This window comes from Cervus canadensis, chromosome 21 (assembly GCF_019320065.1).
Source record: "Cervus canadensis isolate Bull #8, Minnesota chromosome 21, ASM1932006v1, whole genome shotgun sequence".
NCBI lineage: Eukaryota > Metazoa > Chordata > Mammalia > Artiodactyla > Cervidae > Cervus > Cervus canadensis.
The window spans coordinates 11,456,477-11,482,235 of NC_057406.1; the positions used below are offsets into that span (position 1 = coordinate 11,456,477).

At 50.0% G+C, this 25,759-nt stretch overlaps 1 protein-coding gene and 1 long non-coding RNA gene across 2 annotated transcripts in view; one reads left to right on the forward strand and one right to left on the reverse strand.

Annotated features, from left to right (window-relative positions):
- Positions 1 to 25,759, reverse strand: part of WNT5B (Wnt family member 5B) — a 78,041-nt gene that overhangs the window by 39,707 nt on the left and 12,575 nt on the right. The gene's annotated exons all lie outside the window — the stretch shown is intronic.
- Positions 1,385 to 7,347, forward strand: LOC122423102. Its single transcript, XR_006264090.1, has 2 exons — positions 1,385 to 1,516; positions 6,898 to 7,347. It is a non-coding gene; the product is annotated as an uncharacterized LOC122423102 (long non-coding RNA).

Below are 25,759 nucleotides of genomic sequence, written 5' to 3' on the forward strand. Positions count from 1 at the left end.
GCTGACATCTAAATGTTCTGTTGCTAGAAATGTGATTAGAATGGAGATTTATATCATTTCTGAACTGTCAACAACATGGAAATTTAAAGAAACTGAACAAAATGAAACTTTTGTAAGAGTCACAATTCCACCAGGGTGGCCAGTTTTTCTCCACAAGGACATGAGACCTAGGGGAGATGTTCGAGAAATGGGTCATGAGATGTGGAAGTGGGAAGAAGCATGGGTTTCTTGGCCCCTAGAGGGTGTGGGGGAGGCTGTGAGAGGGCGGGGCGGGCACCGGGGCCATTGTTGTTGGGAAAGTTAAGGGCACTCAGGCGAGCGAACTGAGCCTCAGAGGGAGCCTGGGCAGGGGAGGAGGGCACCGGGGCCCTCCTTAGCATTCTCCACCAGCGCCACTGAATCGGTAGGGAGGCGGGCCTGGAGTTATTGCCCATTTGCATTTTAAGAAGGAGGCGGGCCTGGAATTTTCTTGTCCATTTGCATTTTAAGAAGGCGGTCACTCCATCCACTCTGGTGGGTTCTTACCCTGCACTGGGGCAGAATACCAACAATTCCAGCAAGGAGCTCCCTTTGGTAGACAATAACTAAATCATCTGACACCCTGTGGTTGCGCTGTGGAAACAGGAGTGGATATAGTGAGGCTGTTCATATTCCTGGTTTCACATAGGTCGGTCTGGTTTTAATACTGATCTCAGAAAACGCTGGTCAGAGCAGCACAGCACTTTCCTGGATCCACACCTCTTTCCAGGAAGAGAGCGAGAACCAGGTTTCTCTTGGGGAAGATTGTTTTGTAAAGTTTCCAAGCTCGCTGCTCTGGCTGATCACAAAAGCGGCATTGTTCCTTTTTGGAGAGCCTTCACAAGTGGGTCTAATGGAGCCTGACACTAGATCCATCTTCCTTTTCTTTGGGGAAGGTGTGGATCTATCCCTTTCCTCTTAGGTTACAGTGCTTACTGCCTAGGGAAAAAAATGTGTGAACCCTGGTGAGGACGAACTCTGAATCAGGGTCAGCTTTCTGATTCAGCATTTGTCTCTACAGCTCCCACAAGCAGTTGAGTTCTCAGACTGGTTTTCTTCTCCCAAGAGACTGCAGGGCTGTGCAGATTCAGCCAGTAAAAATCTGGGCACCTCCTAAGTCTTAGACTCTGTGGTCACCTCTCATTTAATACAAAAAGTAATCTGCCAACTATAACCGGAAGGTTTTTCTGCTTCTCCATTTGTTTTTCACTTTCAAAGTTAAATATAAGCTTGATTCAAGGCTGGTAAGTTAATGTTTGGACGTTAAGATCCGGGGCCTAGTTCCTCATCCCAAGCTGGGCATAGTTCAGAATCCATCTGGAGCGTCTCTGGCAAACAATGAACAAACCTCCTTCTTCCATCAGAGGCGACTGTCATCCCTCAACGTTTTGGGACGGAAAGAAAGGAATTGGGGTTGAGAACCTGTGCTGTGCTTTGCCTGGTGCTTGTACACATCTAGTCCTCAAAGTGGCCTGCTGAAAGGTACCCTCTTTTCCAGGTAAGAATACTGCTCGCTTTAAGTCAGCCAGCCACTGAGTCCAGGCCCTTTCTGCTCCCCAAGAAGGATCAACTACTGATTGCACCTTGGTTTCATGGAGGGCGACCTCCCAGAAGTGAGTGCTGGCTGCCTGAATCCAGGATGGACAAGCTCAGGCCACAGGGCACCACTTGAAAGGGAGAAGTGGGTTTGGCCTCACCATACTAACAGGAATAGAAGGGGATGCTTTTAAAGAAGAGCAGCACTTAAAACTCGAGTGGATACGTCATTTGTGGGTGGTACACACATTAAGAGGCACTGCAGGGCAATTTTTAGAATAACAGAAAAAAACCTGGCTGGGTGTTTGCTGAAACTTCAGAACTGACAAACCAAAATAGGAACTTGGTGTCAACCTTATCGTCTAGAAGCAACAAACCTCAGTAGGAACTGTCTGGGTAGCAGTCAGGAAAGGGTTCCCCCTGCTTATCCACAGCTCATGGGGCAAGAGCAAACGTCTGCTTAAAAGATGACCTAAGCGAGGGCGGGGTTCAGGCAGCACCTGCAGCCCCTCCAGGACCAGGACAGGCCCCTAGCTAAGAGTGCTGGGTATCCCGGAATAACTCCCCTCCTCGGATTCCTTCCTGCCCAATTCATCCTAAGGTGCAGGGGTGGGGGTCGGGGGGGGCCCACTTGATTCATTCTGAGTTTGGCAGCAATGACAAGGATGCTTGCTCAACTTAATGGTACAACCTTAAATAGTTCAGAAAATTCAAACTGATCATATGCTTTCATGATTCAAATCAGCCAACAGAGATCTGAAAAAGCAAAGGTTCCTTTTATGGAAGTTTTTTTTTTTTTTTAACGTTTATTAGGCTACGTCGGGTCTTACTTGCACCATACATGCGCTTAGTTGCTCCGAAGCATGTGGGATCTTAGTTCCCTGACCAGGGAGACCAGGGATTGAACCCACATTCCATGCATTAGCAAGGCAGATTCTTAACCACTGGACCAGCAGGGAGGTCTCAGCAGTTTCTTTTTAAAGCTAAGAGCCTTCTCTTAAACGGAGACATATGCAAACTAAAGTGCGGCCTTTCCCCCTCACCCGTCCACTTTCCCACAGTGGCTACTAGACAGGTACTGATCTCCAAATAGTAGTAAAATCTTTTCCTTCTGACTTAGAGAATTTGAACTCAGGTTTTCAAAGCTGGAGAAGAGGGTCAAGGACCCCAGGGAACACCGTGTTCACAAAAAATCTGTGCTGAGTCGTGTCCAACTCTTTGCAACCCCATGGACTCTAGCCCTCCAGACTCCTCTGTCCATGGGATTTCCCAGGCAAGAATACTGGAGTGGTTGCCATTTCCTCCTCCAGGGGATCTTCCCAACCCAGAGATAGAACCCCCATCTCCTGCAATGGCAGGCAAAGCCATTTTGAAGCCCAAAGAATTTTGTTGTTTTTCAATCACTAAGTTATGTCCAACTCTTGGTGACCCCATGGACTGTGGCATGCCAGGCTTCCCTGTCCTTTACCATCTCACAGAGTTTGCACAAATTCATGTCCACTGAGTCCCTGATGCTAGCTAACCATCTCCTCCTCTGCTGCCCTCTTCTCCATCTGCTTTCAATCTTTCCCAGCATCAGGGTCTTTTCTAATGAGTTCGCTCTTCACATCAGGTGGCCAAAGTATTGGCACTTCAGCATCAATCCTTCCAATGAATATTCAGGGTTGATTTCCTTTAGGACTGAGGAGTTTGATCTCCTTGCAGTCCAAGGGACTCTCAAGAATCTTCTCCAGCACCACAGTTCAAAAGCATCAATTCTTCGGTGCTCAGCCTTCTATATGGTCTCACATCCATACATGATTACTGTAAAAACCATAGCTTTGACTGTAAGGACCTTTGTTGGCCAAGAGATGTCTCTGATTTTTAATACGCTGTCTAGGTTTGTCATAGCTTTCCTTCCAAGGAGCAAGCGTCTTTTAATTTCATGGCGGCAGTCACCGTCTGCAGTGATTTTGGAGCCCGAGAAAATGAAATCTGTCACTGTTTCCACTTTTTCCCTTTCTATTTGCCATGAAGTGATGGGGCCGGATGCCATAAATAACACCCTCTTATTAAGAGATCAGATTTGTAGCCAAAACCCAGACCGCACACAGCTTCTGACAGCAGCCCCTCTGCTCCCAGGGCCCTGCTGTGGCCACGGGGCCAGTGGTCACCTCTCTGCTGCCCCTCCCCCTGCATCAGTTGTCACCCCCTTTAAAAAGCTAATTCTGTGCCTTTACTAGAGGGTAAGACCTAAACTGTGTTTAGGGCCACCATGGCCCATGAGGAGTCAGGGCTGGGGCTTTGTGGATCCTGGGAAGCACAGGATTAGAAATCAAAAAAGCCAGTGCCCAGGCCACACCTCTGTCTCATCTTGTCGAGGTCCTTGTTCAGAGTGGGGAGCAAGTGACAGTTTTTGAAAAGTGAATGTCAGACAGAGAAGACCTCATATTTGGATCCGTGCCAACTATTAACAATTTAGAATGTCTCCAGGGTGAGTGCACAGCTGGGAGAAGAGTGGACACTTAGGTCTCGGATAGAAGACGGGTATTTCCAGACATCGCACCTTTAGATGTCCACACCGGGTCAATGTCAGCCCTTTCCTCTTTTCCGGGAGTGGCTCTGACATTGCCTGCTGGAGCTGCCTGTACCGAGTGCTGGGTACCACACTCAGCCGCTCCTCCAATCTAGGGGCAAGACGGAGTTGGCCAAGAGCAGGAGACACAGCCCCAGATGGGGTATGTTAACACCACCCCCTGCAAGGAAAACAGAATCCACGTGGAATTCCTCTACCTCCTGTACGTTAACACAGAAATGTGCACATACTTTCTTAAAAGAAGACTTAAAAGCGTTTTATGAGCTCGTCACCCTTCCACTCTGTGTAAACGACAAATGCCCCTTGTCCTTGTGTGTTCACTTTCATCTGTGAGTGTGAACAGCCTCTGGGTCACACATGCCAGGCAGAGTCGGGTGGGATGTGGATGCCACCCCCGGATGCACGGAATCGGGACCGTGTGTTGCTTCCCAGTCTCACAATTCCTGTTTTCCCAAATCTGGTAGATACTGGATATTTCATTTTAGAAATGGGGAAGGAGGCTTGACAAGGGTGAAAGACCGTGCCCAGGTGACCGCCCCAGGCGTTCCCCATCAGCGAGGAGGCCTGTCCCCAGCCAGCAGGAGCCAGATCCTGGTTGTTGAACTGTTGCTAAGCAACACCAGACACCCCCGTCCCACTTCTGAAGGAGCTGAGCTAGGGAACATTATTTTCACCTGAAGGAAGTGCTCTGAATGCTGAAGGTTTTGTGTTTTGGTTTTTGGGCCCCTCCACATGGCATGTGGGATCTAAATTTCCTCCAGCAGGGATCGAACCCATGCCCCTTGAAATGGAAGCATGGAGTCCTAACCATGGGGCCACCAGGAAAGCCCCCTGAAAGTTATTATTACTAGTTAATAAGTATTACACTGTGCAGACTCAAATGCTGTGTCCGCGTTTTGCAAGGAGCTGGAAAGCTCGTGTAAGGAGTTGGTCCACGGGTTTGGGGTACCCGGTCCCCCAGTCAGTCCCCTGCTGTCCTTCAGCACATGAGCCAGCCCCCCAGCACTGCTGCGTCACAGACACTGCAAACACCTCACTGAGAAGTCACAGCCCAACACACCACACACTCCCGGGCAGCCCGACTCACAAAGAACTGAGCTGTGGGAACATGGCTGTGTTCTCACTACTCAAGGATCAATGTCTTGACTTTCCAGGTATTTTACCTACAGATCCCTTTTGTCTTGAAAGAGTAAAAGGGCCTAGCATGCATGCTCCCATTGACAACCACTTCTGTCTCCCACTCCTTGGTGGACATAATCAGGCTCACAGTGCTGGTGGAGACCATCCCCACCCCAACTCCCACCCCACCCCATATCAGGGTCCGAGCAATGGGAATGGCACCTCAGGGAAAGAGTTGAGTCCAGATTCATTTTTTATAACTAGTGTGAAGTTATTCCACATGGTTTGGGAAGCATTGTTTTCCTGGTCTAAAAAGATCAGGAAACTATCTACTACAAATGCCTTAATAACGTTTCTCCTTAGGAAATCTTTACCCCAAACTGGCAGCTTTATATGGACACTTGTGCACAATTGTGTTGGAATAGCTACTGACTTCCATTCTGCTTTTTGAGAAGCAGTCTCTAAATAGAGAGGAACCCCCAAACTAGTACTGATACTCCTCAGAATCTTTAGTAAAATCACTGAGGCCAAAATTGGACAGATGTGTAAAATAGGGGAATTGTAACAGCTAAAATTCTTAGCCTTCTCAGATGGAAGACAAGCTAACTATGGCTTTCAGGAGACATAAGAGACTTGGGTTCGATCCCTGAGTCAGGAAAATCTCCTGGAGTAGGAAATGGCAACCCACTCCAGTATTTTTGCCTGGAATATCCCCATGGAAAGAGGAGCCTGGTGGGCTACAGTCCATGGGGTCGTAAAGAGTTGGACACGACTGAAACAAGTTAGCACAGAACATTTTAAACTTTAACTTCATGGCTCAAACCCTACTGCTGTGAACTACCAAAAAGAAAAGAAAAAAAAAAAAAAAAAGGGCCAGCAAGTGTGCCTTGAGCAAACTATATGAAAATACCTAATTAAGGTGACAACTTCTAGCTCTTCTAATTCATTTCAAACGGACAACCTTTAGACTCTTTAAGAGATCTGTGAAAACAGGAAGGCTGAGTTCCACGGTCTGAACTTTGTCAAGCTCCCAGTTTGCTGCCATTAGAAACAGAGAAAGGCCTTGGGGAGTTTTGAGCCCAGACAGGATGAATGACTGGGCTTTCCAGCTCCCTGAAGTCCAGACACATGGTGTCAAGGGGCGACAGAGCAGCGTTTGACCCACGGGAGAGGCAGCTGGTCTATCTTTCCGCCACACAGGAGGGTCTAATTCTCAACAGGATCACACGAGGACCATTGGAAATGCAGTCCAGTAAGCAAGCACAGAGTTGAGCAGCAACAGCCTCGCCCCTTCTTGTTTCAGAATCAAAACCATGTCCATACAAGTTAGGAGACAGGTCACAGGTGGCCCCTTGTGAAACGCAGGGGTGGAAAGTCATTCTCTCCTCCTGGGTTGCTCCTGGACCTCCACCCCCCAACCCAAACCCTCTCCCACCCGTTCACCCTCCCCCCCACTGGGGTGCGGCCCTGGGCCGTGTCCACACCAGTGTCAGAGCCGGAGATCTGACCTCATGCTTTCCTTTTCCCCAAGTTCACTAGGATTCACTGGAGGGCAGAAAAGTAAAGTACCCTTCATACAAAATTCTATGTATTTGTTTTCCACGTGGAGACTCCGACCGTCTCCTGTGAGCTCTGCATCCCGCCAGCAGGTGGCAGCGTTGTCTGTGAACTGCGGCCGGGGCCCAGTTCCGAGCACCCCACAGAGAACTTCAGAGCGGGAGAACCTCAAGCCTCCGGAAAGAGGAAAAGGAATTTTCCAGTTTCAGCGGGGTCAGGGATCCCCGTCCTGGGCACGCCGTTCGGAAGCAGGTATCAGATGCGCCCTGAGGACGGTTCCCTGATGTCGCTGGTGGGAACCAAACATCACTGTCTAACTTCAGTTTAAGACCATCGCATACAAATCCTGTACATTGGCGTATTCAAGGGGTTGGGGAGAACAACTTGGGAAAATGTTTACTCTCATACGTGGAAATATCCATTTTAACAGGAGGAGCAAAGGTGCTGGCTTTTTTCAGCTACAAAAATAGAAAAAAATAGAAGTGTACTGTTTGTGATGAAAAATTCTAGCGCTCCTTGGAAAAGAAACAATTGTTTTAAAATTTGGGGAGTGTCAATTCTTAGGTTTTTTTGTTTTTGTTTTTGTTTTAATTAAAATAAGTATCTTCTAAAGGAACCCATGAACGTGAGAACGATTAAAAGCCCTGATAAAGCAGTGAGGGTCTCGCATTCCTAGATTCCTCCTGGGGAAAACAGGCATTAGGAAAAGGCAGCAGAAATTAAGACAAGGAGAAAGAACTTCTGAGTCAACCTGGCCAGATTCCATAAAATGCCACACGAGGGACAGGCTGGGGGCTCCTGCCATTTTGGTCTTGATCGTCTGGCCGCAGCATTGGAAACGAGGCTCCGAAGGGCAGCTGGTGCAGACGTGGAATAAAAGCGTGGAAGGCGGGAGGTGGCCGTGCTTCGCCAGGCTAGCCCAATGAGACTCGGCCCCCAGCATGGTGACATCAAGGTGGTTTTTGGTTAGGAAATGGGAGAAGAGAAAGGAGAAGTTTCTGGAGCTCAGGGTCCAGGCCTGCAGCTAATTACCACTCCTGCCAGCGAGAAGGCTAAACGAAAGCAGAAGCCCTCTGGGCAGCTCCATGGACTTTCAGGCTGAAATACATCACTGTCAGCGACCCGCAGACACATAGATTCAGGGAAAGAACTCAGATAGAGAAAAGAGGACACAGATCACTCACGTCAAGCAGAGGGGATGAAGTGAGGTAAGGGGGGGGACTACCAGCCTGGTCCCCAAGAGGGGCTGGGGGTGCTCAGGGTCACCATCTCCCCAGAAGAGGCTGGAAGCTCGGGTTTTCAAGAAGAGAGACCTTCTTCTCTGGATGTCAAATCAGACCCCAGACAAAAATTCCAGCTACCAGTTCTCAGGCTAGGAGTTAAGTGATAGGTCCCCCTGTGAGGTCGTGGGTCTCCTTGTAAGGTGGGGGGCCCCCGCTGTGAGGTGAGGGGTCCCTCTGTAACGTGTCAAGAGTGAAGTCGCTCAGTCGTGTCCAACTCTTTGTGACCCCATGGACTGTAGCCTACCAGGTTTCTCTGTCCATGGGATTTTCCCGGCAAGGGTACTGGAGTGGGTTGCTATTTCCTTCTCCAGGGGATCTTCCCGACCCAGGAATCGAACCCGAGTTTCCCGCATTGCAGGCAGACGCTTTACCCTCTGAGCCAAAGGTGTTGGGTCTCCTTATAAGCTGGGGGGTCCTCCCTATGAGGTGTCAGGACCCCTGTGAGTTGAGGGGTCCCCCGAGAGGTGTTGGGTCCCCCTGTGAGGTGAGGGGTCCTCCTTGTAAGGTGTTGTGTCTGCCTGTGAGGTGAGGGGTCTCCCTGAGAGGTGTTGGGTCCCCCTGTGAGGTGAGGGGTCCCCTGTAAGGTATTGGGTCCCCCTGTGAGGTGGGGGGGGTCCCCCTGTGAGGCGTTAGGTCCCCCTCCCAGACCTCAGTCATTGCTGTACCCCTCCAGGCCGTCACTGTCATCAGGACGGAGGTCGCCCCATCCTGCAGGGAAAATCAGCCGGCCCGACAGCATCCTAGGGATGTTGTGATGGCCCCTTGCATGCTGAGGCTCCGCTGGCCTGGACTCTGACCCTCAACCCCCAGGAATGGGGCCTCTATGCTCTGTCCTGCCTGCAAAGGTCTGGCCGGCACGCAAGTCATCCTTCCATCCCTGGCCCGGAGACCCCAGCACAGTGAGCAAAGCCAGGCGGCCGCACCCACTGTGCACACATCCCTCCGCTCCCTCTGTCTGCTCCCTCCTCCCCACAAAACACAGGGGCCACGCGGCCAGCACTGGCCCTTTGAAGTGGTCCGGCGGGCCGCCTGCTCCCTGACTCCGTGGAGATGGTGACGGGGGTGCGGGGCACACAGTGGGCAAGACCTGGAGCAGGCAGGTCCCTCCGTGCAAGTGCCACAGCCTCTTGCCACCCCCTGACCCTGATGCCTGGAGGGAGAGCCCCACAAGGACCCCCCACGCCCAGGGGTCGGTCCCCTCTCCCCCATCCGCTCCTCCCCCTGCACCTGCTGGGGACCTCACGGGGCTGCCGAGGAGGCCCTGTGGATAAGTGGCCGCCAACACCTTCCCGCCCTCCCGGAGCCCAGCCCGGCCCGCTGGTGCTAATCCACGTGCAGCGCGGCTCAGCGGCTCCGCTCCCCTAAGCCCCTGATAACGGTTTTACTAAAATCCTCTTTTGATGGAAAAAAACCCCAGCTGGACATTTCAGGCCTCGCACAATGTCCAGGCCTGCGGGTCCCCTTCCCACTTCACAAAGGCCTCTAATCAAGTGGAAAATGTGCTAGAGGCCAGAGGTTGGCTCTGCAATTATTTTTGAAGGGATTACGGAGAAGAATAGGGGCAGCGGGGCCCTCCCCCGCTTTGTTTTCCACTGGGTCCCCGCTGGAGACGCAGGGGGCCAGTGGCAGCCGCCCAGGGTCTCACCTCTCCTTCCCCGGAGGGAGGAGGGCAGCTTTGAACACCATGACTTCAGGGAGACGGGGAGAGGCTGGAAGCAACATGCAGGCCCTATTCTGACCCCCGTTTAAGCCCCTATTTATAAAGCCACGGTGGGGTGGGCTCCCGTGTGCGGGGAGAGCCCTCATTCATTAACCTCTAACCCCACTCTGTGTGCAGAGGGGAGGGTCCATACACCGCGGGGATTGCGAGCATTCAGGGGGCTTCTCAGGCTTTGCAGGGCAGAGGTCATGTTCCCAGTCTTGCCGGGTCTCCTCCCCCTTATTTATATACATTGACCCTTCCCCTCACTCTGAGCAAATATCCAAGAAACTCCTAATGCACAACACGGATAAGAATGCAAGATGCCCACCGTTCTTATCGGCCTACTTGGGATCTTTGTTGAGAAATGCATGCTACGGAAGGGGATGTGCCCTCCCTGTGCGCTGGGAAGGACCTTTTCTAATGTCCTTCGTACAGGAATATTCCTTACGGGTTAACTGCTGAAGATGAGCATCTCCAGTTGGCCCTCTGTGTCCATCCTTCTATTTCAGCCTAGAGAAACCTCATCCCTCCAGACCAGCTGGTTAGTGATGTATGAAGATCCCCAGTCAAAAGGACATGATCGCAAATTCCTAAACTCACCCTGGGATGGTCAAGGATTAGGCTGTTTGGCTCTGAGAGGTAGAGGTCAGCATATATTTCAAAATAAATACCAGGCTGAGTGATCATTTTCAGATGATCACTCTCTTCAAAGTCACGGAAATGACTTTGGTCAAAAAAAAAACACAACAAAGCAAAACAACTACTAACAGCAAGACAACAACCCTGGCCTGTTTTCATCAGTATAAACGACTTGCCGACATATTCTGCCTCACTGATTTTCCAATGCCCCTGCAGAAAGACCTTAAACCGTCAAAAAGTAGATGGGGAGAAACATGACGATTACATTTAGGATATTACACCTAACACGGTGCAGATTCGACCCCAGTATTTGATGCTGGCTCTCCTAGTGCCTTTGATGGATATGGCAGGAGGAGGGGACCACAGTCAGTCTGGACCTGCTGGGGCCCTTGACCCAGATCGTGACAAACAGGCTTGCAGAATCACTGCTACTTGTTATCAAAACTCAACAGCCTTCTCCAGGAATGAATGAGTAATCTTCACCCTGCTGAAGATGAACTTTGAAAAAGTGCGCGGCAGGAGACAGTGGACCACCTCTGAAGCAGAGCTTGAGGGGGCCTGACTCCCGAAATAAAAGCAAATCACAGTGGAAGCCTGCCTTTCAAGGGATGGCTCCCAAAGCCTCCTCCCCTGATACACTTCCTCAGTCACTGCCCAGAATGCCGGTTCACTGCAGTCCTGGGCTTATCACCCTCATTTTCGGATTCATCGCTATCCTTACACTTCTCCATCCTTTTAACAAACTCTGTGGAACAAAAGATCAGTTGTTTTCAAAGTCACTCTTTCAAGACTTCCCTGGCGGTCCAGTGGCTAAGACCGCACACTCCTAGTGCAGGAAGCCTGGGTTCCATCCCTGATCAGGGAACTAGATCCCACATGCTGCGACTAAGAGTTCACATGCCTCAACTAAAGATTCTGGGTGCTGAAACTAAAATTCGGCACAGCCTGCACCCCCCCTCCCAAATATGTGTTAAAAAAAAATCATCCATGAGACTTTCCTGGTGGTCCAGTGGATAAGAATCTGCCCTGCAAGGCAGGGGACACAGTTCAATCTCTGGTCCAGGAACTGAGATCCCACACGCCGCAGGGCAACTAAGCCTGCGTGCCACAACTAAGGCCTGACAGCAACTGAATAAATGAATATTTTTTAAAAAATCATCCAGAATAGAAAACTTTGGATGACAAAGCTGCCCTTCGACCTCCATCTGAAGCCTTGTCCCTCCCCTCAGGGGCTCTGGTGACAGTGGCCATATCCTTTAATCCAACTCCAGCTTTCAGAGTTGCCAACAGTAGTGAGGTGATAAATACCCCCAATTTGGGGCTGATAAATATTATCCTTGGGGCTTCCCCAGTGACTCAGGGGTAAAGAATCTGCCTGCAATGCAGGAGACGCAGGAGATGTGGGTTCGATCCCTGGGCCGGGAAGATCCCCCAGAGGAGGAAGTAGCAACCCATTCCAGTGTTCCTGTCTGAAGAATCCCATGGACAGAGGAGCCTGGCAAGCTACAGTCCATGAGGACACAAAGAGATGGACGGATTTGAGCAACTGAGCACTCAGTCTTATTCTTGGTCTGTATAAGATCTTGAAATTAAGCACTACCAGCCTGGGTGAGACCCCCAGAGGGTCCAGAGTAATTGGGCCACTGAAGCCCTCTCCCCCAGGCTCCTGCTCCAGAACCTCTCCCAGGTCCTCCCTGGAAGGACGATGAGTCTATCCATGTGGAGGTTACAGTCAAGCGCAGGGCCCATAATGCCTGAACCTGGCTTTATCACTTATGGAGCTAAACTCCGTTTAAGAGTCTATAGGACACTGACAAGTATCCCTTCTGACCAACCCATATAGCATGGGTACACATCACAGGAGCCTGCTGGTTTATTGGGATTAATTGCTAACTAATAGTTAAAATGCTAGAGTTTATGAATGACTTGTTAAAAATACAAATTAGTGTGGGCTCAAGGCTATCCTTTGCTTGGTAAATATTTGTTTGGCAGCGATGGTGATGGAGGCCCCTTCTCAGTGGGGGAGAAGGAAGAGGCTGAACTGGGAGCCGCCCCCCAACCCGCACCTGACTGCTCTGCGCTGCAGCCAGGACCTCGGGGTCCATGGGGGAGTGTCTCCTGTGTTTTCGGGGAAACAAAGTGTGTGTTGGGGGGGGTCCCTGCTACCCGGAGGGCTCGGTGCAGGAGGCCGGGCTGCGGCCCAGGAAGGGAGCCGAGGTTCATGCGGTCCACCGCCAAGTTCCCTCCAGCCCCAGCTGCTCCCTCAGGTCAGCCAGGCCAGGCTGCACTTTGTCAGCAACGCACAAGCTAAAAGCTTTAGCGGGAGGCCAGGTCCCTGACGTCCAGAACGGTTTGCTTTGTCCCTGCTCTCCTCCGGTCATTCTGTTTTATTAGAGAAAGTGTTTGTGGGATGGAAAGGGACAATGTAAGGGTTCCTCCTGCCGTTGGAAGCCACCATCTCCACGGGCATCTTTGAGCGATAGAAGCCCGGGGCACAGGCTCCCTGCGGCCAGGACCCCGTTGCCCCAAGATCCTGGAGAGGAAGAAGGTTCAGGGCTCGAGACCAGCCTGCAGCCCAGGCTCAGTGAGTCCCAGGATCCAAGATGCTGTCCCGAGGACCGTAAGCCTGCCCTCACCCTCCCTCCACATGCAGGGAACTCCATCCCGGGTCACTCACTGCTGCTCCCGGGGAAGGGGCCGCCAGGTGCCTTCATGGCCCCCAGGACCGCCTACCCAGAGGCAGACATGGCTGGACAGAAGACAACAGCAGCTCCAGGCGGGGCAAGGACCCCAGTGCTGGGGGTGGAGAGGGCCCACCGGATCTCATAGCATCTGGGAGCCGCGAGGGCAATGAGGAGGAAGACATGGTCCCAGTGCCCCTATGAGTGTTTATTCAAAGTGCCTTTAGGGACTACCCTGGTGGTCCACTGGCTAAGACTCCCAAGGCAGGGGTCCTGGATTCAATTCCTGGTCAGGGAACTAGATCCCACATGCTAAAGATCCTAAAGATCCTGCGTACCACAACTAAGAATCTTGTGTGGCCAAATAAATAAACAAATAAAAATTTTAAAAAAGCAAAGTGCCCCAGTCCTAAACAAAGACCTGTGCTTGTATCTGTGCTTGTATCAGGGCCAGGCAGGCAGGCAGGCAGGCAGGTAGGTAAATATGTCTGTCTAGACTGACTTTCTTTTTGTTCAACTTTTAATCAGCATCTCCTGAGAAACTGAACTACTTTCATCTCAAAGTGGAATAAAGGAACTCTAAGGAGCAAAGGAGGTCAAAGCCATGGGGGATCTTTATTTTTATTTTAATAGAAGTTTTTTTCTCCCTCAAGGTTTTGCTTATCTGTCCATATATGTGCATAGAAAATATTATTCTTAGAGTCCAGAGTCTGTTCACATTTGTTTGTACAGATTCCTAAGGGCAGATAAAAGACAAACAGAGATATATACTTTGATACTAACTGTTGTACTTAGATGGTGTGTTTAGATCTTTCCCATCTAGTTCAGAAGTAATTTGTTTACCATGATGGACCTAAAAATACTTTTAAATACACTACTGAGTTCATCAAAGACAATTTGTAAAAGAGCCCCTAACTTCTCCAGCAGACTCCCAGCAAACCTCTTGATGGCCTTGACTTTGCTGGAATTAGACTGAAGTGCTCAGGGGAAACCCCGGGGCTGTGGCCAGTCAGGACCAAGGAGAATTGCTGGGGACCAAAGACATCAACAGCAGGTCAGATTGATCACGAGCAAACCCTGGCCCATCATTGCCGTTCTCGCTGCCTCTCTTCAAGTTACCTGGTCAGTTTGATCTGTCAAACTCTCCTGGTCCACATTTTATAGCCACAGGGCCTGGATTCCACAGGACACAACCGAGGAAGGTGCACCGTTCAGTAACATTCTCCTCCAAGCTCTCTGCGAGCTGTCAGTCCAGCTCCAATGGCCACAGGGTTGGAGAAACCTTGTCTCTTTCGATTGTTCCAGAAACTGCTGTTTAAGCACAGTCTAAGGACACTGAAAACTCTCCCCTTCCTGCTGCCCAGCGGGCCTTATTGATGTATTTGGTTGTATCACGTCTAGTTGCGGCATGCGGGACTTTTGTTACGTCATGCGGGGTTTCATTTGTGGTGCACGGACTCTCTAATTGTGGCATGCAGGCTCAGTTGCCCAATGGCATGTGGGATCTTAGTTTCCCGACCAGGGATCAAACCCGCTTCCCCTGCCTTGGAAAGCAGATTCTTAACCACTGGACCACCAGGGAAGTCCCCAGGGGGGCTCTTGGTTTGGTCTCTAGTGTAAGGGTCCCAGGGCATGAACTTCACTCATGCAAGCCTGGTGGGCTCCAACCTGTAGCGTAGGGAGCCTTCCTGAAAACATGAGGACACCATCCATCTTGGACAGTTTGATGGTAGACCTCATACTGAATCACCAGGATTTAGAGGTAGTGATTATCTAGTCCCCTGGCTTTAAACTTATTATTTATTTTTTTAAGAAATAGAAGCCTACTTTTCTACAGAAAGCGTGTGGCAAAGCAAAAGAAATAAAAATTATGTGTAGTTGAAACTTGGGGAGGGGAAGGGACCTCCAAACTGGCCCCTCAGTAAGAACTGTTTCATAAACTACTTGTCTAGCCCAGGCAGTCCTCTATGTTACAGACAAGAAAATGGGTCCACAGGGAGGTCAGGCCCGTTTCCAGGTCTCAGAGTTAGTGACCAGTCCAGTTCCCTGAGGTTAAATTCTCTGCCCTTTCCACGGGAACACCCTGTTTTTGAGAATCTATTCTGAACCTCCTGAATTCCATGTGGCAACATTAAGCCACAAAAATGACTGACTCTGTTCTCATTAGAGACTCTCCCCTGCTCATTCCCTGAGGATAACTTTTCAGTTCTTTGTGCCACATTAACTCTGATCGGTAACTGTGAATTCCTTTGGCAGAGGTAACATAGGTCAGATTCCATTAGACACATATCAGCAAAACAAAAAAAAAATTTTTTTTTCAAACCCAGTTCACGGTCTACAAACTCCAGTAAAATTTAATCAGCGAGAGTTTAGTACTAAACTACTAAAGAATCTGGATAGTGTTCTGAATTTTACTGTGAAGAGATTTGCCTCTGTTGTATCTGTTGGCCTGTGTTGGAAGATTTGATCATCCAGACAGCAGTGGACTTCCAAGCTCTCCACCAGAAACATGGCCAGACGTCACAGAATCCATCATGGGGACACCCCGGCCAGGACCCTGAGGAGTCCATCCCCTGCTCCACTTCCCTCCCCAGGCAGTCAGATAAGATATGCAGTTTGCTGCCCTGCCTCAGGGCCCCTAGAGTCCCCATGGCCCCCAGAGGGCCCCTCTGGCACGGGCTCTGAGACCCCAGCTTCATCAGTAAGGAGCTGGATTATTGACAAGACCGGAGGACTTGTTGTTTGAGTCACTAAGTCGTGTCCGACTCTTTTGTGACCCAGTGGACTGTGCCCTCCAGGCTCCTTTGTCCATGGAATTCTCCAGGCAAGAACACTGGAGTGGGTTGCCAGTTTCTCCTCCAGGGGATCTTCCCAACCCAGGGATTGAACCCGAGTCTCCTGCTTGGCAGGTGAATTCTTTACCACTGAGGCACCTGGGCAGCCCACTGGAAGACTTACTAAAGCAATACTGTCCAAGGCAGTTCAAAAGAAGAGAAGATATGAGAAGTGGAAAGAAATGTCCGTGCATATATGAAACAGGGGCAGGCAGAGGCAGGTGGAGGCAGGTATGGGATGGGGGGTCGGCACCCTGTGAAGGCGCCTGGGACCGGGGGTCCCTCTGACTCATCCCTGCATCCCTGGAGGGGGGTCGAGGGGAGGGGCGTGCTGCAGTTTCAGGAAGGACCGGTCGCGAGAACAACTACAATGAAAGGGAGGTTGCAGGAACGAGGAAACCGTCCATACAGGGTATAAACTCAGGCCAAGATCCAAGCAAAACATCGAACTGAAAAGAAAAAAAATAACAGAAACATTTCAGATGACAAAGTTGAGACTCTGAGGCGGCTCCTCAGATCTGCCTCTCACACTCGACAGCCAGAATCGGAGCCCTGTCATCTCCAGACGCCGCGTCGGGGACATGCCGGGTCCCCGGTGCAGAGGGGCGCCAGGCCCTGGGTACAGAGGGGTGCTGGGTTCAGAGGGACCCGGCCCTGGGTACAGAGGGGCCCCTGACTCCGTGTACAGAGGGACCCAGCCTGCCATGCAGGGGTCGGGGCAGGGACAAGGTGTGTGGAGGCCAGTGCACCCCCTACTCGGGTTTCTCAACCATCAGCTTGCACTTGGAACCTGGTACTAGAACAGTTTACGCTGGTTCGCTCCCTGAACTCTTGCCCTGGTCTCCTGGCACTTTTTACCTTGCAAAGGGAGGGAAATTTAACAGCACAGAGAAAACAAGGGAGAGAGGATGAAATAATTGTGAAAGCACTTGTTAGCACTGAGTCATGCTCACACACGCCTGGGAGTGGTAAGGGGACCGTGTGTTCTGTGACGCATCTGACCTCAAGGGGCGGCCAGGCTCAACCGAGGCTGAGAAGCTAGCCAGGGTCTAAGCATCAGGGGCTTTTCAACACCGCCATACCACATGGCGGTGGCTGTGGCTCAGTCACTCAGTCGTGTCTGACTCTGTGACCCCATGGACTGTAGCCCAACCAGGCTCCTCTGTCCATGGGATTCTCCAGGCAAGAACACTGGACTGGGTGCCATTTCCTTCTCCCGGGGATCTTTCTGATGCAGGGATCATACCCATGTCTCCTGCTTTGGCAAGCGGATTCCCAACCACTAGACCACCAGGGACGTGCCCCCTGAGGAGCGTTTACAAGTAAAAGTCTCTGGGTCCTTTTCCAGACCCGCTGATCAGAACCCCTGTGGGTGGGGCTCCAGGATCTGCTAGGATTCTCAAAACATCCAAAGGAATCAATCCAACACAGACATCTTGGTCTCGGTCCATCGTGAGATCCCTCTTAACGGTGAGGTCCCATGATAGATCGCTGTAACAGAAGCTGAAGCTAAGGCTCCACAGAAAAGGCCCCAGGCAGGGGCTGTCAGTGTTGGGAGCCGGGTGGGTGGGACCATCATGGAAGTGGAGCTGAGTGGGGACAAGGGGGGGGACTGGAACCTGAGCTTGAGGCTGAGAGAAGCCAAATGTCTGGCCAGAGGACAAAGCCCTTGAGTGGGAATGATGGGACGGAGGTCGGAGAGGTAGGTTGAGACCAGGTTCACACACTCATTCATTCATTCATTCACTGTGTGAACTTATTTGGAAATAGGATCTTTATAGAGGTGGTCAAGTTAAAGTGAGATCATTAGGCTTTAATCCAATGTGACCGGTGTCCTTATGAAAAGGGGAAATCGGGACACAGACAGACATGCCTGGACAGGGGAGATGATGCAGAGACACGGGGGGATGCCAGGGGAAGGTGGGGGGATTGGAGTGTGAGTCTATAATCCAAGAACCTGCAGACTGCTGCCAACCACCGGGAGCTGGGACGGGGCCTGGACAGATCCCCCCTTTCCCTCCCAACCCCGTCCCCATGGCCTCAGAGGAGTCCATCCTGAAGACGCCTTGATCTCAGACCGCCAGCTTCTGGATTGGGAGATGATAGACAGAATCTGTGTCTATTTTAACCCCCAGCTTGGGGTTGGTGCTCAGTTGCTACAGCCCCTGGAAAGTGATGTGAGTGGTAATGGCAAGAGGAGCAGAGGGAGGTTGTGGAGTTGAGCCCTGCCTGCCCATTTTCTGGACGGTGGGGTTAACCAGCTAATTATGCACCCAGGGGTACCGGGAACCCCTTGCTGAGTATCATCAAGTGCCCATAAATATGTGCTGAGTAGTTCCTGAGATGTCGGGGGACGAGGAGGCATAAAGAGGGATTCTTGGGGAGCACAGTGGGACATGTGGTGGGACTGAAGTTCCCAGATGAGGGGACGTCTCAGGGAGAGACCCCCGAGAGGCAGCTGACACACCAGAGACCCTTGGGAGGGAAGTCTAGGCAGAGATAAAGCTTCAGGAATCGTCCATCCAGAGAGAACAGACCAGATAGTCAGAAAGAATTATATAGGAGAAGAAAAGACAGTAGTTTAGGGTCTCAGAAAAAAATAGAGGAAGGAGAGAGGAGGTGACCAGTGGCGTTCAGGAGGAGGACGCGGCTGCAGCGCACCTGGACCGGGATGCAGGTTTGACACGTGTCACATTATTTCCTGTCCAGGTAACTGGTTCTTTCTATTTTTTTTTTAATATTTATTTGGCTGCACTGGGTGTTACTTGAGGCATGAGGGATCTTCGATTTTAGTTGTGACAAGTGGGATTTAACTTCCAGACCAGAGATGGAACCTGAGCCCCTGCATCGAGAGTGAGGAGTCTTAGTCACTGGACCACCTGGGAAGTCCCTGGGTCTTTCTTTTCTTTCTTTTTTTATAATTTTATTTATTTATTTTAGTTATTTGGGCTGTGCTGGGTCTTCATTGCTGCCTGCAGGCTTTCTTTAGTTGCAGAGAGTAGGGGCTACTCTCTCATTGTGGCGCACAGGCTTCTCACCGCAGTGGCTTCTCCTGTTGCAGAGCATGGGTTCTAGGACACATGAGCTTCAGTAGCTACAGCCCATGGGCTCAGTAGTTGCAGCTCCTGGGCTCTGGAGCACAGGCTCGATGATTGTGGTGCACGGGCTGAGTTGCTTTACGGCGTGTAGGATCTTCCTGAACCAGGGATTGAACCTGTGTCCCCTGCATTGTGAGGCAGACTCAACCACTGGACCACCAGGGAAGCCCTCTTTCTTTTTTAAAAAAAAAAAAAAAAAACACATAAATCGATGGAACGTCTTGAATGGTTTTAAATGGAGGCAGCTTTTTAAATTCTTAAATTCATGAAAACATTCTAGGGGGAAAAAAGGTGCATGGTTAATCCTGACTGTTTCAACAACAACCCTAACCTGACAAGCTCAAAGAGCAAAGGATCAAGCAAAGAATCTAGTAGCAAACATTACCTCCCTCCTGTCACAGGTGAGAACACTCAGAGAAGTACTGATCTGTAGCCCAGAAAATGGGGTTCGGGTGAAGGGCTGGGTTCTGACTCCTGGGCAAATATTTGGATCAAAGCACCAGCGGGTTTATTTGTCTACTCACTCATTTGACACGTTGCTGACCGGCTGGCACTGCCCTAGAAACACAGAGATGAATCAGATCATCAAGGCACTTCAGACAGGCACACGGTTGGGTAATTTTTTAAAAATGTTGAAGACCTTAACTAGAGAAACTTTAAAAAACAATACTCTTCCATTGACGGATGACTGGATAAACAAAATATTGTACAAGCACACAGTGACACATGGATGAGCCTTGAGGACCTTGTGTTGAGAGAAACAAGCCAGGCACAAAAGGACAAGCACCGCACGATCCCACTGATCTGAGGTCCCAAGCATAGGCGAGTTCACGGAGCCAGAAAGCAGAGGGTGGTTACCTTGGGCTGGGGGAGGGGAGGGGGAGCTCGTGTTGAACGGAGACCGAGTCTCAGCTTGGGAAGATGAGAAAGTTCTGGAGATGATGGTGGTGACAGTGCATGACAATGTGAGTGTACTTCCAGCCACAGAACTGTTCCCTGAAAAGTGGTTACAAAGGTAAATCTTACATCATGTGCATGTTGCTGCAATAATGTCTGTGAACCTATCAGGTAGCTGAATATATTGAAGGAGTTTTTCTACCCCCCCCCCCCCCACCGCCCCAGGAGACTCTATAAGAACACAAGCTTTTCAGCGCCACAAGCTGCTAAGTTCTTATGCTTCCAGATTCCATGCTGAAAGGAAAGCATTCTGCTTTCTCCTACCCAGTTTGAGAGTCTCCCAGGTGGCGCTAGCAGTAAAGAATCCAATGCAGAAGATGCAAGATACACGGGTTCTATTCCTGGGTCAGGAAGATCCCCTGGAGGAGGAAATGGCAACCCACTCCAGTATTCTTGCCTGGGAAGTCCCATGGACAGAGGAGCCTGGTGGGCTACAGTTCATAGGGTCGTAGCGACCAGGGACGCTGCCCTTTTATTTAGATTATCTGTCACCACTAACAGTAACTATTAACATTGGTCTAACAACTGGCATTCCAAGCTTCCTTTCAATACACCGAGAAAAGCACAAGAAACAAAAGCAAACAAACAAAAATCAATACACCGAGAAGGTGTGATTGACCAAATTCAAGTAAGAAATCTGTTATTCTAGGACATACCACATATTTTAAAGTTTTTACCACAATTAATTAGCACTTGCATCATTAAAAGTAACTTTTGGGTTTTACTTTATTACATGCTCACTGCCAGGAATGTTAGAAAGTAAGAATTAGAAATGGGAAGAAACAGCACTTCAAATTCTATCACGTGGAACTTCCCCGGTGGTCCAGTGGCTAAGACTCTGCACTCCCACTGCAGGGGGCCTGGGTTCCATCCCTGGTGAGGGAACTGGATCCCACATGCTGTGTCTAAAACCTGGCACAGCCAAATAAATAAGTAAATACTTTTCAAAACTCTATCACCTAGAAACTAACACAACTTTGCAAATCAACTATACTTCAACGAAAACAAACAAAACCCATCACCCAGAGAGAACCACGACTCCCACTTGGCCACAGCACTTTTAGCTGAGCTTGTCCTCTGTTCAACTTTCTGAAGCTCAACCCCCTGTGTGGAATCTACCATCCTCCCCAGTTACAACTGGCAAGTGCAGTCCAGAAGGAAGGGTGAGGTGACTCCCAGCATCTCACAGTCTGGAGGGAAGTCAGAATCAGCCTTCGATCCTCCTTGGCTGTCTGTGCCTCCTGCCTGTCCAGTAACTATCTGGACTGTCAGAGCCATTGCCGACCTCAGCCAGAGCCACTGGCTGAAAACACAGCCTCCTCTGAGATGGTTTCCGTTATTGGGATGTTTGAGAGTCAGCCAGAGCCTGGCCTGGGTGCTGAGCAAACATCTGGGTGAGGGACTCGCCAGAGAGCCACCCAGCAGCTGGGGGCCATATGAGCAAGGAGCCTCCCAGCCAGCAGGGCCTCCCTCCTCCTGCCTGCACCCCCCCCTCCTCCCTGCAACCCCCTCCTCCCTGCACCCCTCCCCCTGCACCCCCCTCCTCCCTTCACCCTCCTCCTCCTTGCACCCCTTCTGTGGACAGAGAGTGGTGGCCAGCCTTCTCAGTCCTTCTGCACAAAGCACACGGTTCTAGGAAGCCACCGTCCGTCAAAGTCAATATTCCAGGACATTCTATCACAGACAACTCTGAAATCAAATGCAAATTTCAATGCTGTCAGCCAAGCACACTTCAGTGACAGAACTGTCACCGCTTCTGAATGAGAGAATCTGGTCACCATTGTTCACGCTGTTGTCACTTCAGCTGAGCAGGGTCCACTGTTGGTGCCGCGGCGCTGAGGCTCACTGAAGTTTATATTGTTTCCAAAAAGATGACACGCCAAATCAGAGATCGCGGTCCCCAGAGGGTCTCGAGAATAGCACAACAGGATATATTAGCACAGTTCACACTAGGAAACACAATGTCATTGGAGGACTGACCAGCGTTCCATACTTTATTGCAAAGTGATAACCAAAGGGCTCATGGGACCTAAGACAGGAAGGCACCCTGGTGAAGTTGGGCCATTTCCTGCTGAGATGCTCATCACAGGCCAAACAAGGCACTCGGGGCGAGAGGAAGGGACAGCTCCCTTGGAACAGACAGAAGACACCACGAAGCAAGAGAGGTATACATCTATCCTTTCTTGGGACTGTCTAAAAGGCCCCATGTCACAGGAGTATTCACCGGAAGGACTGATGATGAAACTGAAGCTCCAATATTTGGCCACCTGCTGTGAAGAGCCGACTCATTGGAAAAGACTGGTGCTGGGCAAGATCGAAGGCAGGAGCAGAAGAGGACAGCAGAGGATGAGATGGTTGGATGGCATCACCGACTCAATGGACATGAGTTTGAGCAAGCTCTGGGAGATGGTGAAGGACAGAGAAGCCTGGTGTCCTGCAGTCCACTGGGTCGCAAAGAGTAGGACAGAATTAGCCACCACTGAACAACAACAACAATTTTCTCACAGAGCCCCCAGGCTCCAAGAAATACCAGATCATTCCACTGCGAGAGTAGCTAAGTCCAAACAGCACAATAAAGTTTATATTCCAATGTCCTAGGAGCCGTTAGAGAAGATGAAACAAATAAATTCACAGGAAACTAGTTGTACTTCATTCTTAAACAACCTCACAATGACCCCTCAAGGTGAGCTCTCAACCTCCTTCAGAAACAAGGAAGTTGAAGTTCAGAGAAGTTCAATGCCACTCCCGAGGTATCTGTGCTAATAAATGCCTCTGCCCCGTAACAAATGTCTTTGCTTTCTTTGTTTCTCCTTCGAGGCAGGGATTGTCTTAGCCATGTCTGCTTCCGCAGCACCTAGGATAGCATTTTGCCACAAAGTAGAATAAAGAGTTCTCGAATTAAGTCACCTGTTCCAAAGAACCCCTTGGGCTACAGAATCTTTGGCATTTTGAGTAGCTAACTCCACCGCGTTGAACAGCATGGTGAGAAAAAGGTGCCAAAAGAAATTAGGGGAAGGAAGCATGCTTGGTTGCGGAGACTGGATGGGGTGGCCGAGAGTGACCAAGGGGAGACCCTCGTGGGTCCCTGAATCTGTGTCATGAAGCATTTCTTCTCACCTGCCTCCCATACCCTGAGCCTGAGCACAGGATGTGTGGTTACCACGGAGCTGGCGGAAACTGTCCCCGGGACACACACCGAAAACGTGACATGAGAGGTGCCCACAGGCTCCTGCATCTCGGAAATGACCACACGTGGAGAAGCAGGGGTCAGAGACCTCCAAAGACCAGGGGACCCATCCACGGGGAGGCACGCGTGGAGAAAAGATCAGGGAACAGGACTGAATGAAAACATCCCCGGCGGGGCCACCGTTAGGTGGCCTGGACACTGTGCAGAAGCCCCAGAATCATTCCTGCTCCCAGGCCCTGGGTGTCCCCCTGCCCCTTGAGTAAGACCTCTTCTAAACACAGTCTAATAAAATCTGAAACTGAACTTCCCAGAGCACAGATTCCGACAACAGGAAATTAACACCGCTAGGGCATTAATAAGTAATTATAAATTGGTGGTTGAGTGGTTAAGAATCTCCCGGCCAATGCAGGGGACACGGGTTGAATCCCTGGTCCAGGAAGATCCCACATACTGCCGCAGCACCTAAGCCTGTGCACCCTACTACTGAAGACCGTGCTCTAGGACCCGGGAGCCACAACTAGTGAACCCATGAGCCGCAACTACTGACGCTGGGATGCCCTCGAGCCTGTGCTCCACAACAGGAGAAGCCAGTGCAAGGAGAAGCCCTTGCACCACAATGAAGAGCAGCCCCCGGCTCGTCGCAACTAGAGAAAAGCCTGCATGCAGCAAATAAGACTCAGCACAGCCAAAAATAAATAAATAAATATCTTTTAAAATGGAAAAAAAAAAAGAAAGAAAACCAAGTCCTAACAAGACCTACAGGAAAGATGGCGTTTGAGTCCTGCCAAGTTAAAGTCTGTGCTGTGGACAGACCCACGCTAAGTGCCGCACCACTAACACTGGCACCAGTGATTAGCCAGTAATTTAACTGTCTACCAGAACAAGACACAACACACTTGAGACAGCACCCCCCAACACACACACACAAAGCAGGGAGGGAATGCACAGAAAACAAATATCAACATGGCAGACTCCAACCAAACCATAACAAGAACTGCATTAACTGATCCAAAGTTAACATCCCCAGTGGTAGGAAAGCTGACATCACGTACCCCCGCGAGGACGACACAGCATCCCCTCTGAGTACTCCTGTCTGACATGCACAACCACCACCTGCTCAAGAGAAAAAAAGGAGTAATCCACTCCTTTTGGGGGTTGGGGGGGTGGGGGAGACAGTCTGCAAGTGCACACACCTAACTGTCAAGGTCAAGGAGGACAAAAGGGACAGTGTTACTGACTGGAGGGCACTGAGGGGACATGACAACTAAATTTCATGTGAGACTCAGGGCTGGACTGGACCAGGGGCCAGAAAAAGACATTAGGGAAAAGCTGGTGAAATTGGAAGCAGATCTGTGAGGCACTTAATAATACTGTAGCAATGTTAATTTCCTGCAGTTGGAATCTGTGCTATGGTTATGTGAAAAGGTTAACACCTGGGAAACAATTATTTCTGCAACATTTCTATAAGTCTAAAATGATTTCAAAACAAAAAGTTGAAAGGCTATATTAAATTAAATGTAAATAGACTAAGCAGGACAATTAAAAGACAGGGACTGTCACATTAACCAACGTCTAGAACAATGGAAACAGTGACAAACTTTATTTTCTTGGGCTCCAAAATCACTGCAGATGGTGACTGCAGCCATGAAATTAAAAGATGCAAAAATAAATAAATAAAAATAAAAAAATAAAAGATGCTTGCTCCTTGGAAGAAAAGCTATCACCAACCTAGACAGCATATTAAAAAGCAGAGACATTACTTTGCTGATAAAGGTGACTTTTCCAGTAGTCATGTATGGATGTGAGAGTTGGACCATTAAGAAAGCTGAGCGCCAAAAAACTGACGCTTTTGCACTGTGGTATTGGAGAAGAGTCTTAAGAGTCCCTTGGACTGCAAGGAGAGCCAACCAGCCCATCCTAAAGAAAAGCAGTGCTGAATATTCATTGGAAGGACTGATGTGAAGCTGAAGCTCCAATACTTTGGCCACCTGATGCAAAGAACTGATTCATTGGAAAAGACTCTGATGCTGGGAAAGACTGAAGGCAGGAGGAGAAGGGGACAACAGAGGATGAGATGGTTGGATGGCATCACTGACTCGATGCACATGAGTTTGAGTAAGCTCCAGGAATTCGTTATGGACAGGGAAGCCTGGTGTGCTGCAGTCCATAAGGTCACAGAGAGCTGGACACGACTGAGCAACTGAATTGAACTGAGAATAACCTAAATGTCTATCCAAAGTGAATTCAATGGTATAGGTATAATACAGCAATCAAAAGAAATGAGCTATTAATAACCTCAGCAACAAGGAAAAATCTCACAGATACTACACCAAGCAAAAGAAGCTGAACACCAAAGAGCTGAAACAAAAACCCAAATAATTCTGGTACAATTCTGTTTTTGTGAAATTTTGTGCTCACCCAGTTGTGTCTGACTCTTTGCTACCCCATGGACTGTAGCCTGCCAGGCTCCCCTGTCCATTGGATTCTCTAAGCAAGAATACTGGAGTGGGTTGCCATTTCCTATTCCAGGGGATCTTCCCAATCCTGGGATCGAACCCGAGGCTCCTGCATCT